The 12,616-nt window shown below is 43.2% G+C and overlaps 1 pseudogene; it reads right to left on the reverse strand.

Moving 5' to 3' along the window:
- Positions 1-267: 267 nt before the first annotated feature.
- Positions 268-650, reverse strand: LOC101443764 (ubiquitin-ribosomal protein eL40 fusion protein-like; annotated as a pseudogene).
- Between the last annotated feature and the right edge of the window lie 11,966 nt (positions 651-12,616).

Here is a 12,616-nt window from a genome sequence, read left to right on the forward strand (position 1 = left end):
GTGCCAGACAGCACAGCGCTGCTTTCTCGGTTATGTTTTATAACTAGACTCTTAAGCCATTGTTGCCTGCAATGCCAAACCTGGGCTTGAGCTCTTGGTAGTGAAGACCTACTGGTTGGGCCAACCATCTGATGCCCTTGGCCATGGTCTTTTTTTTGTTTTTGTTTTGTTTCCCCACTGAAGGGGAACTTTATTGAGGTCTCAAGGCCATGGGGCTCAGGAAGGAGGCCACCCATGGGAGGCCAAGGAACTGTGAAGAGTGGTTCCTTACTTGACCTTCATCTTGGGGTACAGGTTGTTGGCATGGCAGCACTTCTTGTGGCAGTTGATGGCATAGGGGTGCAGGCGAGCAGAACCCTTGTGGTGGATCATCTTGTTGCAGCTGTACTTCTGGGTGAGCTGGCGGAGGCAAGGCTTGATGATGCCGTCCCGGGGACGCGGTACCAGGTGCACGGTAGACTCTTTCTGGGTGTTTTATTCTGAGAGAGTGCAGCTGTCCTCCCCCTGTTTGCTGGCAAAATGTAGATGCTGCTGGTCAGGCAGGATGCCTTCCTTGTCTGGAATCTTGGCCTTGACATTCTTGATGATGTCGCTGGGCTCAACCTCGAGGGGGTTGTCTTCCCCATTAGGGTCTTCACGAAGATATCCATCTCTGCGTCTCCATGGTCTTTAAGCCAAGCAAATCAAGGCACATATTTTCCCAGGATCTTTACATTTTTGCAATTTAGGGTAGATGGATTTTCAGAAGGGTATATATGACATCTATTGCAGGAACTTCATAATAGAACTAGTCTTCACAAAAGGCATTCAGCAATACAACATCTGGGTATATTTTTCTCTAAATGGAATTTAACAAGTGAGATAACATTAAAATGAGGAGAAACAGTCGTGCAGTGGAAGGAGAACTGTGAGCATTTTCATGAACCCACTATCATTCTTAGGCTCCCCTGCATTCAAGCTGTGAGAAATGCTGCAGAACGCTTGTCGATCTCCAAGTTTGTTCTCTTCCTCTGTCCAAGGGGTTTGGTGGTTCCGAAATGATAGGGCATCCAGGAGGACAAGATAAGGCAACACAGCAAGGACCTAGCATGGTATTAGCACTGTGCTCTCATGCTCTTTCTTTCTCTTCCTCTCCTTCCTAAAATCCTTCCAACTTAGAATGCCTGGGCTGAAAAATACTTTGGATACCCCTAGTTAATGCCCTCCCTGTGCTTCATAGACATAGAAAATAAGGCCAGGTGAGCCGAAGAGTTGCTGATGATTTCACAGGAAAGTGAAGACAGCAAAGGGCTACACTCAGACCGCCTACCCCTGAACCTTCCCTGTTCAATCATTTGAGCTGAAGGTCATTGCTCCTTCTTTGTTGACTTAAGATGCTTCTGATTCCAAGTTGAAAAATGCATTAAAAATAGAGTGCAAATGTGACCCAAAGTGGTTATTCAGTAAATGCTTGTGGGAGAGAATGGAATTCTTCAAAACTAGAAACTAAGATCCAAATTCATACAAAATACTAATGCTAAGAAATGTAATTTCAGGCATCTGTGGATAATTATGCAGCTCTGCTTCTAATCCTCATTACTAATGGCTTAGTGTGGATTATACCATTTTTGGCAGCCAGTGCAAAGGATGGTGTGTGGAAGGGGTATTCCTTTCCTAGCTTTTCCTCTGGCTATTACTTAGTATCAAGCAAAGTTATAAATATTTTTTTGAGTCCAGAACTCAGTCCTCAGCCCTATCTTGTTCAATGATTTTATCACCAATGGGAGAAAGGCCAGGGGATAAATTTGGGGAGGGTACCAGGGTTGAAGAGAAAGTTAAAATTCTGGTTGACACAACCCAGGAAGGTATAGACTGACTAGAGCAATATGGAAGATTTAACAAGGTGAAAATTAAACAGGGAAATAAAAATTTCTGTGTTTATTAAAAACAAATAGACAAAAAGAAAAACACAACAAAAAACAAAGTCAGAAAGACTTGATGGGGCTTTTGAGGTTTAGTATGTTTAATAAGAAAAATCCTGAAGGATTATTAATTGACTGTTGGATAGATCATATTCAATATTGGGATGTGCTTGAAGCCCCCTCTTGATCTAGAGGTGGAGGGAACATCACCATCCCAGGGTCCACAGAATTGAGGAATAAAATATGGATTAGAGTGGCCTTACTGATATTCTACTATAAAACTATTATGACTATTAATAGAAGAAATGTAGCATTGAAGTGGAGAAAGTGACCACAGTAGTTGCTGAGGGCAGGGAGAGGGAAGAAAAGATGTGATGTGGGGATATTTTTGGGACTTGGAGTTGTCCTAAATGATATTGCAGGGACAGATGCTGGACTTTATATATCCTACCATAATCTACTGAATGTACTGGGGGAGAGTGTGATCTACAGAGTAAACTATTATCTGTGTGGTGCAGCAGTGCTCCAAAATGTGTTCACCAAGTGTAATGAGCGAGCCACAACGATGGAGGAGGTTGTTGGTATGGGAGGAGTGGGGTGGGGGTGGTGGAGGGTATACAGGAACCTCTTATTTTTTAATTTGTCTTTATTTATTTTTTTAATATTACATTAAAAAAATATGAGGTCCCCATATACCCTCCACCCCCCTCACCACACTCCTCCCTCCGTAACAACAATCTCTTCCATCATCATTGCGGCTGGGGCGGCTTGCACCCCGACGCTGACGGGGGGGTTTGGAGGGGTCAGCTGGCTGCAAAGGCGTTTGAGGCTGCGGCAGACAGCCTCAGAGGGGCTTTTAGGCGTGGAGGACGCACGGCGAGGGGAGAAAGAATGCCGCGGAGACCAGGTCTGGTACGCAAGTCCGGTTTATTGCGGAAGGGGACATAGCTTTATAGGGTTAGGGACTGCGTGGAGGGATTTGATAGGTGCGGGCGGGTACTGCTTCCTGATAGGTGATTGTAAGCGGTTGCTAGGCAGAGGGCTGGCTGAGAGGTTTGGATTAGGGGAGGGGAAAGGGGGAGTGAGAGCTGGCCGGATGTTGGGCTAGGCGGGAGATAAAAAGGGGGAGGGCAGCGCCGGCCAGCCGTTAGCAGCAAAGGCCTAGTCAGGCGTGGTCACCTTATCTAGGCCCAGTGGGCAGAGGCGGTATCACTTCTTGCCGCACCGTTTGCTACTGTGGCAAGCCGGGCGCCCTTCCTCCCACACATCATGAGACATTCATTGCATTTGGTGAACACATCTCTGAGCACCGCTGCACCTCATGGTCAATGGTCCACATCATAGCCCTCACTCTCCCACATTCCACCCAGTGGGCCATGGGAGGACATACAATGTCTGGTAACTGTCCCTGCAGAACCACCCAGGACAACTCCAAGCCCCGAAAATGCCCCCACATCTCATCTCTTCCTCCCATTCCATACCCCCATGGCCACTTTCTCCACACCAATGCCACATTTTCTTCGATTATTAATCACAATAATTCATGAATAGAATATCAGTAAGTCCACTCTAATCCATACTCTATTCCTCCATCCTGTGGATGTTGGAATGATTGTGTCCACTTCACATCTATATCAAGAGGGGGCTTAGATTCCACATGGATGCTGGTTGCAATCCTCCTGCTTTCAGTTGTAGGCACTCTTGGCTCCCTGGTGTGGTGATTGACCTTTGTCACCTCCATGTTAGCTGCGTTGGGTAGGTCCAATAAACCAGAGTGTAGGAACTTAAGTCTGTTGAGGCTCAGGGCCTGGCTATCACATGGTCAGTCCAGAGATTCAGGTCCCTTGGGTATATATTAAACCCCAGCACCAACTACAGTTCTGATAAAAGTAACAGGAAAGGCTTGTGAACAAAGATCACATCTGAGTCCAGCTCCATCATATGGAAACACCAACTCCAAAGTAGGGCCAACTGACATGGCACTGAACTCCATTTACCATGACCAGGGAACCTGTGGGTCTCTGCAGCCCTCAGAAGAGCCGATACCTGGGTTTGTATCTACTTTATCTGTCTCTGGGACTCTGCTCAGGTGTGCATAAGGGCAACCCCTCTGATAACCTCCCGGCTCTTTTTGGAGACTCATAACCATATAAACTCATTTGTCCTTTCCATTTCCCCCTTTGATTCAGATCAAAAAGCATTTTTAACTCCTGGTATTATATGTAGACTGAGATATTCTGCTGGTCCAATTTGACCCTTTTATTCAAGGTCATTTTCTAGTTACATCATCAGCTGGTACTTGGTAGTAATCCCTCGGTGCCAGGGAGGCTCATCCCTGGGAGTCATGTCCCATGCTGGGGGGAAGGCAACGCATTTACATGCTGAGTTTGGCTTTGTGTGTGTGTGATGTATATATCTTCAAAAAAATACAATTTACAAAAATGATGGGGTGGGGGTGGGGAGTAGGGTATATGGGAATCTCGTGTTTTTTTTAAAATGTAATGTTCTTTGTGATCTATTAACCTTAATAAAAAATGTAAAAAAATTTAAAAAAGATAAATGGAATGAAAAGTTAATTTTGGTTGTTTTAAGAGTCATTTTTATTCAAATTAAAAGAAATTGAATAGAAACTATTTTTGTTTTTGCAATAAAATTGTATTTGTGTATATCATGCATCCCCTGATATTGTGTGATGAGAAGGGCACTCCACCTGTGAGGGTTTCTTTCACAGTCCAATCTGAGAAAAACATCGAGGAAGTCCAGATTGGGGACATTCTACAGAACACCTGGCCAATACTTGTCAAGAAGGTCAAGGTCATGAAAAACAAGAAAAGATTGAGAAACCATCACAAACCAGAGGAGACTGGAGAGACAGGACAACTAAATGCAATGCAGTACCCCAGATTGGAAAGAGGACATTAATTGAAAAACTCGTGAAATACGTATAAAATCTAGAGTTCACTTAAGAGTAATGTACCTATGTTGTACCGTGGCAATGCAGGATGTTAATAATCAGGGAAACTGAGTAAAGGGTGTCTGGAAATTCTGTGAACTATGCTTGCCAACTTTCTGTAAATCTAAAATTATCCCAAACTAAAAGTTTACTGAAAAGAACTATGTGGAAGTAAAAGTTTACTAAAAAGAACTACATTGCCTGACTCATTACTTAACGCCTTTAATTAAGAAAAATATGTTGTGATATAGTGTTTGGAATTCTGTTTCCCCACACTGACCCCAATCCAAGTTGTTTCTCGTGTCTGATAAGCTGAGATGTTAAATACTGTGTTTTTCCCAATGTCCTGGCCACCAGGAAACTCTGGACCCAACTTGGAGACAACATCAATCTAATGAGTCTCATGATTGCCCATTCCCCTTTCCTTAGTTCTGATTTTCTAATTCCTATCACATATTTTCTTTCTATAGAGATAAACTTTGTTGGAAACCACTTTCTTGCTTTCCTGAATACCATATCCTAATAAGGGTGGAGGCAAGTTGGCACTTCTCCTGAGAGAGAGATAAGGGTGGAAGGAGTCTTGACACCATGTTATATGAGGAATGAGGGCAAAATCTGGATAATTTCAGGGATCTTTAGCTTCTAGGGGGACAGGCATGGCATTATTACATGATGAAGACAGTAAGATTTGTAAAAAGATTAGATTCTGTCTGTGAATTGACTGAGTGTGGGGCAGAAACTAGAGTGTGGAAATCATGAGGAAACATTACTTTCCAAGAACCAATGATGTGTGTTAATGAGATGCAGCTCTGCAGTTTCAATACCTGCCCTGCCACTTCTTGCTAACACCTTCTAAGGACTTCCCTTTTACCTCATGCTCTGTACTTTGGTATTTGGGACCCTTCACAACCTGCCCCAGTCCTCCCTTTATCTTGTGCTGCCTTCCCTGCCTCAAGCATCACATCATCTTTCACCAACATCAAAATCTGTTGGTTCTCTCCTTGCCTTATTGTTTTCCCACTACCCAGAATAATAATAGTGATAGTGAACTTTATTCACTGTCTAGTTGTTCATTTACATGTGCTAGATATTATTATAAGGGCTTAACCAGTATGTGGACAGTAAATCCTCACAAAAACTCCATTATTTATCTATAGTTTTATACATTAGGAAACAAAATCACAGAGAAAGAAACTATAAATAGTACCTGTCAAAGGCAGGATTCAAACTCAGATAGGCAGTCCCAAGACCCATACTCTGAGCTTTAATACCTCTTTGTGACGTATCTCCCAATCCTTTTCCACATGACAAACACTTATTCAATCATCAATATCTTCCAGAATGCCTTCCTTGAATCTGTCCAATCTGTGATTTAAGAGAAATGTGGGTGTTACCAGAGATGCGGTGGGCCAGTTACCCCTGAAAAGGGCAGGATGGGTGGAAATAAAAGCCTTGGGTTTGGGGAATGGATGTAGCTCAAAAGGTTGGGTGTCTGCTTCCCATGCTAAAGGTCCTGGGTTTGATCCCTGGTACTACCTAAAAAACAAACATAAAAAAAACAAAACAGCAAAAACAACTCTCATTGGGGAGTAGATGTAGCTTAGTGGTTGAGAGTCTGCTTCCCATGTACAAGGTCCTGGGTCCAATCCTCAGTATCTCCTTAAAAAAACAAAACAAAAACAAAAAAGAATAAAAAATGGGCATATAAATTATAAACTCCAGAATTCAAATCCCTCACTAGATGTGTTGAACTTGGGCAAGTTTCTTGACCTCTCTGTGCCTCATTTTTCTCACCTGTGAAAGGAGAATGGATTCCTACTTTGGCAAGGTTGTCATGAGGATCAAAATGAAATAGTACATGTGAAGGGCTTACCACAATATTTGTGCCATAACAGCCATCAGTAATGGGCAACTATTGCTATTATTAATTATTATTGTGATGTCTGGAACATAATAATAAGTATTCAGAAGAGGGTAGGTCCCTTCCCTATAATGCAGGGAATTATCATTTAGTTTTTCTGGTTGACAATGAAATTTAACATTGTAGACATGTAACAGGCTTTAGAGATAAACAAATATTATTCTTCTATAGATGGGAAGACTGAAACCAAGACTAAATAGTAAGCAAATGGCAGGGTATATGCCTAGAACTTACTTATAAAAACATTACCTTGTTAATTTTTTCTACTGTACCTCACTTCTAGACAAAATGTAGTTATAAACCCACATTTGACAGTTACCGATCTGTGGCACATCTTCCTCTTCCCTACCTATGAACTCTCAAGTTCACTTGGAGAGAGAGTAGGTTGTGTGTGTCCATCCCAGCTTTTTGGAAGAAAGGAAAACAGGTGCTCAACTCACATTTATAAAGATTTACCAATTATTGGGCACTTTCACTTGTCTTCACAAAGTCCTGTTGAGTGAGCTTTATTGTTATTTTTCAGACAAGGAATCTGAGGTTTTGAGAGAGGAAGGGATTTGCTTCAGATTACATGGCCAGTGAGTGGCTACCTGGGACTTGAACTCTAGGCAACATAACCCAAGGTCTTCCATCCAAGTGATGTGGAATGGACACAACCAATCCAAGGTCCACAGGATGGAGGAATAGAATATGGATTAGGGTGGACTTACTGATATTCTATTCATGAACTATTGTGGTTAGTAATCGAAGAAAATACGGCATTGGTGTGGAAAAAGTGGGCATGGTGGCTGCTGGGTGTGGGGAATGGGAGGAAGAGATGAGATGTGGAGGCGTTTTCGGGACTTGGAGTTGTCCTGGGTGGTGCTGCAGGGACAGTTACCAGACATTGTATGTCCTCCCATGGCCCACTGGATGGAATGTGGGAGAGTGTGGGCTATGATGTGGACCATTAACCATGAGGTGCAGTGATGCTCAGAGATGTATTCACCAAGTGCAATGAATGTCTCATAACGATGGAGGAGGATGTTGCTATGGGGGGAGTAGTGGGATGAGGGGGATGGGGGGGTACATGGGGACCTCATATTTTTTGAATGTAATATTTTAAAAAAATGAATTAAAAAAATAAATATAAAAAATAAAAAAAAATTTTAATTAGCAAAAAACAAAACAACAACAACAAAAAAACCCAAGGTCTTGTGGAGAAAACTATTTTCCCAGATGGAGAGAGGTTATTTTACTTTACACTATTGTGGGAATGTCAAGAAGAATGAAGACCAAGATGGGATGGGACCTAGAAAGTAAAGGGGAGGTAACTTTCTTGACTGAGATCAAGGGTGTTTAGGAAAAGACTTTTAAGGGCCAGAAAATCAGAAGAGAAAGGCCATTTAGGCGAGACTCCAGGGGTGAAGTGGTGTACAATGTGGGGAGACTCAGGGCAGCTTGATGTGGGGGGAAGAGCGCTGAACCCTGAACCGGAAGGCTTGAAACCAGTCAATTCAGTTACAGTCATGACAACAGTGGCTGGTTTAGGAAACCGCATCAAATGAGTCAGGAGACTTGTATCTGGGATGTGTTTCAACTGTCTAATATATGGATTGTCTCTTTCCTATATGGACTTAAATTGAGAACAAGTAAAGTTGAGAGTTGCTGGAGCCATTTTTTTAAACGTGGGGTCAGTGTCTGCCTGAGAGCAGATCCAATGTAGGGGAAGTGGAGTTGAGAGGCAGAATCTGGATCCTGGTGAGAGTATTTGATACCCTATCTCAAACTCGTCCTGAAGCCAGCCCTTTACTTGTACTCCTCAGTTACAGGGAACAAGATGCTTCATTCCAGTTTCTAGACTATTTAGGATTGGATTGGGTTTCTTGTTGCTTGCAACCCAAACAATCTTATTTATTAATTCTTTGATGCATTTCATTAATTTAGCAAATATTTATTGAGATGCTGTTTCCTGCTGGACATTGAGCTAAGTAACACAATTAGAATGAAATGAGAGGATGGATAAAAGGTACTGGAAAATGAAACTGTCTGTTTTACATGCTTCTGAAATATTTCTTCTCTTAAGCAGTGTATTAGTTTGTCCAAAGGGGTGCCGATGCAAAGTACCAGATATCTGTTGACTTTAATAGTGGGGATTTATTTGGGGTAAAAACTTAGACAGTTCCAGGGTTGTGAAGAGTTTAACTTAAGGCACCGTAAGAGGTGCTTTTCCACCCAAGTCCTCTGCTGTTGACCCTCACATGTTGCCATGTGGTGAAGCAAGATGGCCACTGATCTCTGCCCAGGTCACTCTTTCTTTTTGAGTGCCGTGGGCCCAGCCTCTTGAGGCTTCATGCTTAAGTGATCCTGTTGTCTTCTTTCTCCTGGCACAGGGCATGCTTCTTTTCAGGCCTCCTATATCGGTCTTGACTGTTCTGAGCTTCATCCCAAGTACAGCTGTAAGCTCTCAGGTAAATGGCTCATCTCTCCTCAGGGACTCAGCTTTTTGAGTCTGCTCCTTTTTGTCACAGGGCAAGATCAAAAGTGACAGCACTCTCTCCCTGTGTCTTCTTGAGTGAGTGTCCGTTGCCCCCAGCAAAGGAACGGGAACTCAACCTGAGTCCCACCTCACTGACCTAGTCCGATATAAAGCCCAGAAGAAATCTTAACAGGTAATCTAATCAAAGACCCCTTGGCTGCATTTAATGCAATCAAAGAGTACCACACCTGGAGGAATAGATTAGTTTACAAACATAATCTTTCTCTTTTTAGGGTTCATGAAATAATCGCAAACTGCCAGAAATATCAAGAGAGCCATTTCTCCAGTGTATCAAAAGTTCTCAGTAACTTCACTCAGCTTGAAAAGGTGCATCCTGACTCTCTTCTACAAGGGATTGATTTCCTCCTTCATTTTCCTCTGAGGAGCAAGGCACTTCTGTGAGTTTTCTCTCCCATGAAATGAATAGGTTCAAGTCAGTTTAATAAGCTACAGACCTTCAGTAGGCATAGGGGTGCACAAGAAGGAATGAGGCACAATTTTTTTCCACAAAGGACTCACAAAATGGTGGCTGCGATGGCTGCAGAGAGATTCATCCCATGCAATGGGATAAACAAAACGTCAGAGGTAGTACTGAGTGCAACAGCGACACTACGTACCTAGTCACCCCCTCTAGGCAGACTCAATTAGAAGGGTACGGGAAGAAGAGGCCAATGGTGCCACATGCTGCAGGAAGACGGATTCGGAGGCAAGGACAATGAGTCAGAAGGTTTTAGGTGGTTGCAGCTATTGTGATAGACTTGAATGCTTCCCCTCACCAGCATGGATTCTGGAAGAGATAGCAGGGAAGTCAGGGGTGCATTCGAGGAAGCGCAGAAGTTGGACTGCAGACAGAAAAATGTCAGTTTTTCAATTCTTCTATCTTGGAACCCTTAGGAGGTCTTGGCTTTGCAAAACAACATATTACCTCTGAATCTGAATCTCTGAAATCCTGGCAGGGGGGCCAGTCCAGCCGGCACTGTTGCCATATGTGTTTAGAATCTCATGCACAATAATTAATTTCCATTCTGCAAAAATGAATAATTAATATAGCATCCCACGTCAATGGATCTAAACAGAAGTTGACACATATTAAGAGACACACGCTGCTGAACAAACTTTTTAAACTGAAGCATTTTATTAACAAAGCAACTTAAAAAAAACTCTCTATCATCCAAACAATAGGAACTGGACATATTCCAACTAAGAGGGCAAGCCAAGCAGGGGGTGTCAAGTTGTGATTTGGGAAGGAGGAGGCGATGGAAAGACGACATTCATTTGAAGTTGCTGATGGGGGAGCTGGGTATGAAGGTGAAGAATGCTCTAGAGAGAGAAGGAGAAGAAAATAAAATGACAGCCTTAAAGGAATTTAAGAGCCAAATATTTCACTTTGATTTGTGATTATGTAGCCTTGATGGAGAAATTTGGGTACACTGATGGTAAAATTAGGCAGACAAAAATCTGTTTTAAAAGCCAGCCATTATAGATGCTGGTTGGTAGATCTGATGGACTCCTAGTGGCTTTATCAGCCTCCCTGCCTGACCAAAACTTTTCCTCAAAAATTAGTTGAAAATGTTGACAGTGTTACTGAATTTGTGGAGGCCAAGAAGCTGAATTATAATATATTAGATAGTAAGGTGATTATGATTGACCAGAATTGTGAGAAACCATGAGATACATTGTAATTTGTGACCTCTTTCATAATTATGAATGCTATTATTAACGTGATGTCTCCCATTTAACATTATAGGTATGCTGGCACTTAAAATTCTTCGGTCTACCTGCTGAAAAGTGAGCACCACTTCCCTAACTTTATAGATTAGGAGAGAGGAGCTCAGCATGGACAAAAAGGAGCCCCCTTTATACAATGTTGGCACGAGTCTGAGTCTGACAGCAAATCTTATTTTGTAAAATGGGGATATCTTCTTCCCTCTCACACGAATGGTGGCAAGTTCCTAGTGTGGGGCCCAAAAGAAGAAGCATCCGTGATCAAGAAGAGGAGCAAGAGTGTAATATGAAGTTTTCCTTGAGACCCTGGAGACCTTGGTTCTGGAATGATAGACTTTAAAGATCCCGGCCAGTGTCTCTGTCAAGATGATTGTGCTTTTCAGCTGCAGGGGCAGAGCATGAATCTTAGTTCATGGGAGATGGTAAGCTTGGTGTACCGGCTTAAGTTGGCTATCTCCTCAGTTTCACTTGTTCTAGTTGTCCAGTTCTAGGTCAAGTTTCTAGACTTTCTGGGAAGGCAGCAAAGAGATATGCTAGGATGGTGATGAGACTCAAAAAAATCTGCTCCATGAGGATAGTTAGAACCTGTCTAGTGTGCTGAAGATGGGCCTTTGGAAACCAGGATCACATCCTCTCTCCTCTGAAGAGTCCTGCAAGGAGGTCTCCTGACTCACCCAAATCCAGAGGAGGGGCTTCTGGGTGGCAGCACTGAAACTGGAGTTCAGTCTCAGAGAGAAAGTCTGAAGTCAGAGCAATGAACAGCAGACAGCCTGGGAGGGATGCAGGGTGCTGTGAAATGTGGGCTTGGGGTGGGATTGGATAGGGTGAGAGCCACAGCTCTTCCCTCTGGTGAGGAGAAGACATGCCCATGCTAGCTGAATGGAGGCACACACAGGCATATGCATACAAAGCACACAGAGAGACAGAGAGACAGAGAGAGAGAGAGAGAGAGAGGGAGGAGGGGAGAGAGAGAGGGAGGGAGGGGGGGGGGAGAGAGAGAGATCCACACTGGTGAGGCACCTGGCACCAGGGTGAAGGATGAAGGCACCATCTTGGATGTTGTGATGGTTAGGCTAACGTGTCAACTCTGCCAGGTAATTGTGCCCAGTTGTTTTGTCAAACAAGCACTGGGCTAATACAAGGATATTTATGGGCTTTAATCATCAGCTAGTTTACTGCATAGATGGCAGATTATATCTATGACTAACCAGGGAGATTGCCATCAGCAATGAGTGACACTTTACCCAACCAATTGAAGGCCTTAAAAGGGGAAGTGATTTCAGCAGTCAGAGAGAATTTCCCAGCTCATCTTTGGGCAGCCAACGTCTCTCGGAAACTCATCAAAGACCTTCATTGGACTTTCATCAGAGCTCCTGGTTTGTAGCCTACAGAACCTGGATTTGTGCATCCCCACAGTTACATGAGAGACTCTTATACAATTTTATACTATTTACAGATATCTTCTGTTGATTCTGTTTACCTAGAGAACCCTGACTAATACAGATGTCTAGCCTCGTTGAGGCTTCAGAAGACTTCAGCCCCAGGTGTCATCTGCTGCAGACACATGAGGCACCTGTAGAATCAGGGAAGTAATAATA

The sequence above is a fragment of the Dasypus novemcinctus genome, chromosome 3, assembly GCF_030445035.2.
Source record: "Dasypus novemcinctus isolate mDasNov1 chromosome 3, mDasNov1.1.hap2, whole genome shotgun sequence".
In the NCBI taxonomy this organism is placed as follows: Eukaryota; Metazoa; Chordata; class Mammalia; order Cingulata; family Dasypodidae; genus Dasypus; species Dasypus novemcinctus.